Source organism: Lolium perenne, chromosome 3 (genome assembly GCF_019359855.2).
Source record: "Lolium perenne isolate Kyuss_39 chromosome 3, Kyuss_2.0, whole genome shotgun sequence".
NCBI classification, from domain to species: Eukaryota; Viridiplantae; Streptophyta; class Magnoliopsida; order Poales; family Poaceae; genus Lolium; species Lolium perenne.
In genome coordinates, this window is record NC_067246.2 from 103,206,032 (window position 1) to 103,212,225 (window position 6,194).

Sequence of the window (6,194 nt, forward strand, 5' to 3'; positions counted from 1 at the left end):
CTACAGCGGAGCGTGTCTCTCTCCCATACAATGAATGCTAGGATCCATTTTATTCAAACAAAAACAAAAACAAAAACAAACCGACGCTCCAAGCAAAGCACATAAGATGTGATGGAATAAAAATATAATTTCAGGGGAGGAACCTGATAATGTTGTCGATGAAGAAGGGGATGCCTTGGGCATCCCCAAGCTTAGACGCTTGAGTCTTCTTGATATATGCTGGGGTGAACCACCGGGGCATCCCCAAGCTTAGAGCTTTCACTCTCCTTGATCATGTTGCATCATACTCCTCTCTTGATCCTTGAAAACTTCCTCCACACCAAACTCGAAACAACTCATTAGAGGGTTAGTGCACAATATAAATTGACATATTCAGAGGTGACACAATCATTCTTAACACTTCTGGACATTGCATAATGCTACTGGACATTAGTGGATCAAAGAAATTCATCCAACATAGCAAAAGAGGCAATGCGAAATAAAAGGCAGAATCTGTCAAAACAGAACAGTTCGTATTGACGAATTTTAAAATGGCACCAGACTTGCTCAGATGAAAATGCTCAAATTGAATGAAAGTTGCGTACATATCTGAGGATCACTCACGTAAATTGGCATAATTTTCTGAGTTACCTACAGGGGGATTTTTCCCAGATTCGTGACAGCAAAGAAATCTGGAACTGCGCAGTAATCCAAATCTAGTACTTACTTTTCTATCAACGGCTTAACTTGGCACAACAAAACACAAAACTAAGATAAGGAGAGGTTGCTACAGTAGTAAACAACTTCCAAGACACAAAATAAAAACAAAGTACTGTAGGTAAAAACATGGGTTGTCTCCCATAAGCGCTTTTCTTTAACGCCTTTCAGCTAGGCGCAGAAAGTGTGTATCAAGTATTATCGAGAGATGGTGTGTCAACCTTACCTTGGGCTTTACCCTTACCTTTCTTATTGTTTTTCTTTCCCTTGGGTTTAGGAAATATATGATTTCCCCCCGGTATGGAGGTGAATTTCAGAGTGCCTTCTCCAACATCAATGACTGCTCCCAATAGTTTCAGCAGGGATCTTCCGAGTGTGAGTTTTCCTGTTTCAATAACAAGATAATCAATGGATATTGTCCTTCCAAGAATGGTTGTATGCACACCTGCGGCTATTCCTTTAGGAATTATAGTAGAGTTATCTATGAGAGTTATTCCTTCTCCTCCTTCATCAACTCCCCAAAGTTTCAAAGATTTATAAATACTTTCAGGCATAAGGCAAAATTCATACATAATATCACAGTAGGCATGGAGAGTTCGATCACCGATAACAATTTTAACAGCAGGATCCCACAATGAGAGTTTAGAGTTCACTAAAACTTGTTCAAGATGATTACGAACGTGGCAATAGTTATCATTCAAGCGAGATGTACTTATCTCGAGATTATTTAATCTACTATATATACTAGTGAGGGCTGAATCAAAGTTATTAGCTGAATCATGTGATGCAACCAACTTCTTTATGGCATTAAAAGCTTGATCCCCATTGCAATGAAGGAAATCTCCTCCCACTAAAGTATCTAAAGCATATCTATAGCGAACCATAAGACCAAAATAAAAATTACTAAGGAGCAAACTTAGAGTCATTTGAGGTTCAGTTTTACGATAAGAAGTAAAAATTCTAGACCAAGCATCCTTAAAACTCTCCTCATCCCCTTGTTTAAAAGTGAAGACTAATTCTTCAGGCGAAGAAGTAACAGGTTCAGAGCTAGACATGGTAACAAAAATAACTAATTTTTTTTGTATTTTTAATATAGAGTGCAAGACAATAAAGCAAACTAGATAAAGTAAATGCAAGTAAACTAATTTTTTTGTGTTTTTGATATAGCAAACAAGATAGCAAGTAAAGTAAAACTAGCAACTAAATTTTTTTTGTATTTTGATTTAGTGCAGCAAACAAAGTAGTAAATAAAAATAAGCAAGACAAAAACAAAGTAAAGAGATTGAGAAGTGGAGACTCCCCTTGCAGCGTGTCTTGATCTCCCCGGCAACGGCGCCAGAAAAAGAGCTTGATGGCGTGTAACTCACACGTTCGTTGGGAACCCCAAGAGGAAGGTATGATGCGCACAGCAGCAAGTTTTCCCTCAGAAAGAAACCAAGGTTTATCGAACCAGGAGGAGCCAAGAAGCACGTTGAAGGTTGATGGCGGCGGGATGTAGTGCGGCGCAACACCAGAGATTCCGGCGCCAACGTGGAACCTGCACAACACAACCAAAGTACTTTGCCCCAACGAAACAGTGAGGTTGTCAATCTCACCGGCTTGCTGTAACAAAGGATTAACCGTATTGTGTGGAAGATGATTGTTTGCAGAAAACAGTAAAACAGTATTGCAGTAGATTGTATTTCAGTAAAGAGAATTGGACCGGGATCCACAGTTCACTAGAGGTGTCTCTCCCATAAGACAAACAGCATGTTGGGTGAACAAATTACAGTTGGGCAATTGACAAATAAAGAGGGCATGACCATGCACATACATATCATGATGAGTATAGTGAGATTTAATTGGGCATTACGACAAAGTACATAGACCGCCATCCAACTGCATCTATGCCTAAAAAGTCCACCTTCAGGTTATCATCCGAACCCCCTCCAGTATTAAGTTGCAAAGCAACAGACAATTGCATTAAGTATGGTGCGTAATGTAATCAACAACTACATCCTTAGATATAGCATCAATGTTTTATCCCTAGTGGCAACAGCACAACACAACCTTAGAACTTTACATCCTTGTCCCAGGTGTCAATGCAGGCATGAACCCACTATCGAGCATAAATACTCCCTCTTGGAGTTACAAGCATCTACTTGGCCAGAGCATCTACTAGTAACGGAAAGCATGCAAGATCATAAACAACACGTAGATATAACTTTGATAATCAACATAACAAGTATTCTCTATTCATCGGATCCCAACAAACGCAACATATAGAATTACAGATAGATGATCTTGATCATGTTAGGCAGCTCACAAGATCCGACAATGATAGCACAATGGGGAGAAGACAACCATCTAGCTACTGCTATGGACCCATAGTCCAGGGGTAGACTACTCACACATCACTCCGGAGGCGACCATGGCGGCGTAGAGTCCTCCGGGAGATGATTCCCCTCTCCGGCAGGGTGCCGGAGGCGATCTCCTGGATCCCCCGAGATGGGATCGGCGGCGGCGGCGTCTCAGTAATGTTTTCCGTATCGTGGCTCTCGGTACTGGGGGTTTCGCGACGGAGGCTTTAAGTAGGCGGAAGGGCAGGTCAGGAGGCGGCACGAGGGGCCCACACCCTAGGTCGGCGCGGCCAGGGCCTGGGCCGCGCCGCCCTATGGTGTCGCCACCTCGTGGCCCCACTTCGTCTCCTCTTCGGTCTTCTGGAAGCTTCGTGGCAAAATAGGGCCCTGGGCGTTGATTTCGTCCAATTCCGAGAATATTTCGTTACTAGGATTTCTGAAACCAAAACAGCAGAAACAAAGAATCGGCACTTCGGCATCTTGTTAATAGGTTAGTTCCAGAAAATGCACGAATATGACATAAAGTGTGCATAAAACATGTAGATATCATCAATAATGTGGCATGGAACATAAGAAATTATCGATACGTCGGAGACGTATCAGCAGCGTCATCTCCTTCGGCGGCCACGACGTCTACGTCGCTACCGTCGCACCGCCGCGCTACCCGCGGCAGGTGCTGCGCTGCGCGAGCCCTCCTCCGCGAGCCGGCAGCAGCGCTCCCGCCAGCCCCGCCGTCGTGCAAGTCATGATGGCTGGCGAGGAGCTCCCCACCAAGAACCCGCGCACCCGTGGTCCCAACCTGGAGCGCAACGTCGACCCCAACGCCTCCGGCTCGGGCCCAAAAGCGCCACCACCACCGTCCCGGCTGGACGAAGTTCGGGCAAGGCTGAGCACCCCGCTCACGCGTGGAGCCGGCCCCACCACCATCGAGGCAGATTTGGAGGCGCACCGCCAGCTCCTCCTCAAGCAAACCGAAGAACTGGCTGCTGCTAAGTGCCAGATGGAGATCACCCAGCGCGAGTACAACCGCGCCCACGGCCTCACTCCAGGCGGCGACGAGCCTAGCCGAGCCGGCCAGATCCGCCGCAGGGGCCGCGACCTCGGCGCCGAGATCGCCCGCGACGGCGCTCCTTCGCCGACTCCATCCGCGGAGCAACCCGTCTACAACACCCCCGACAAGAACATGCTCGCGGCACAAGCCGCCGCAGAAGAGCTGAGCCACCTTCAAGGCGAAGAGTTACGCCGCCAGACCAAGCGGGTGACTGAGCTGCTCAATGCAGCCACCAAGCAGGCGGCCGACCCCAGGTATGTCAATGCCCCCAGAGCTTCCCACGCTCGTGGTGCTGCAGGCAACGACAGGGAAGGCGCCAGGGACACGGCCGAGTCCGCCTCCCCAGCACCAAGCCGGCACCATGACTCCCGGGCCACACATGCAAGCTCGAGCCGGCCGAGCCACCAGCCTAGCGGCAGCAGCCGCAGCCGGCCCCCTCCAAGCCGGAACCAGGAGCAAGACTCCGAGCCCCGCCGCCAGCACCGACCGGCTCCGGAACCAAGCGGCGCTCGCCAGCCGGCACGCTCCCGGCTGGGCCCACGCATCGAGCCCGTCGACGCCAGAGATCGCCTCGATCGGCTGGTCGAATCCCGCATCGCGGAAGAGGAGGCGCCGGCTTGCCCCAAGTGCTTCGGGCCCCGCATCGCCAACGAGCCCGTGCTCGACGGCTTCCAGCTCCCCCGCGACACGCCCAAGTACGACGGCACCGCCAAGCCGGAAGACTGGCTGCAGGACTACTCCACCGCAGTCGGCATCTCTCGAGGCAACAAGCGTTGGGCGGTACGCTACTCCCCCCTGATGCTGGTCGGCTCCGCCCGCACCTGGCTCAACAACCTGCCAGCCGGCAGCATCAACGGCTGGCTCGATTTCGAAGAAGCCTTCGTCAGCAACTTCACCGGCACCTATCGCCGGCCGGGTCGCCCACAGCAGCTTGAGATGTGCAAGCAGGGCCCGGACGAGACGGACCGCGCATACCTGATGCGCTGGTGCGAGATGCGCAACTCCTGCGAGGGTGTGCACGAGATCCAAGCCATCAGCTTCTTCATGGGAGGCTGCCGGCCCAACACCATGCTGTGGCACAAGCTGCGCCGCAGTGACCCCAAGTCGATGGCCGCCTTAATGGCCATCGCGGATAAGTACGCGCTGGCTGAGGAAGCCGGCAAGGTGCCGGCTGATATTTCACCGGCCCCAGCAAGAAGGGACAACAACAAGCCGGCTGAGCACAAGCCGGCAGACGGCGCCTCTCATGGCAGCCGGCGGGACAACTACCGCGGCAAGCGTCACAGCGACCAGCCGGACCGCCGGTACGGCTCCGCCCACATAGCCGCCGTATCAGACAACGCGGCAGGCGGCAGCCGCCGTCAGAAGCAAGACCGGCAGTGGAAGCCGAAGTACACCTTCGAGCAAATGCTCGATTCGCCGTGCAAGTACTACAGCGGCAAGAACCCCTCCAACCACACCACCCGCGACTGCCACTTCATGAAGCGGCTGACAAGCGGTGAACCTCTCCCGCCTCCACCCCCGCCGCCCCCAGCCGGCGGGCCGGGTGGCGCAGCCGGCGCGGAGAACGCCAACCTCGAGCACCACGAGGCTAACCAAGTGCACCATGGCGGCCGATATCTGGCCGAAGATGCTGCCTACATCATCTTCACCTCCGAGCCCGAGGACAAGACGAGCCAGCAGAGCCGTTCCCTCGAGGTCAACGCGGTCATACCGCCGGTCCCCCAGTACCTAAACTGGTCAGAGCAGGCCATCACCTTTGATCGCCGCGACACACCGGCTGTCCTGCCGAAGCCGGGCAGCTACGCCATGGTCCTCGACCCCACCATCGGCACAACCCGGCGCAGCGTGCGTTTTTCGCGCTTCCTCATCGACGGCGGCAGCAGCATCAACATCCTCTACCGCGACACCGCCCGCAAGCTAGGCATCCAAGAAGCCGAGCTGCTTCCCACCCCCACCGTCTTCCATGGCATCGTGCCGGGCCACTGCTGCCAGCCGATCGGCCGGATCACACTGGAGGTGATGTTCGGGAAGCCGGATCACTTCCGCACCGAGCAGATCGAGTTCGAGGTGGTGGACCTCGTGAGTCCCTACCACGCGCTCCTGGG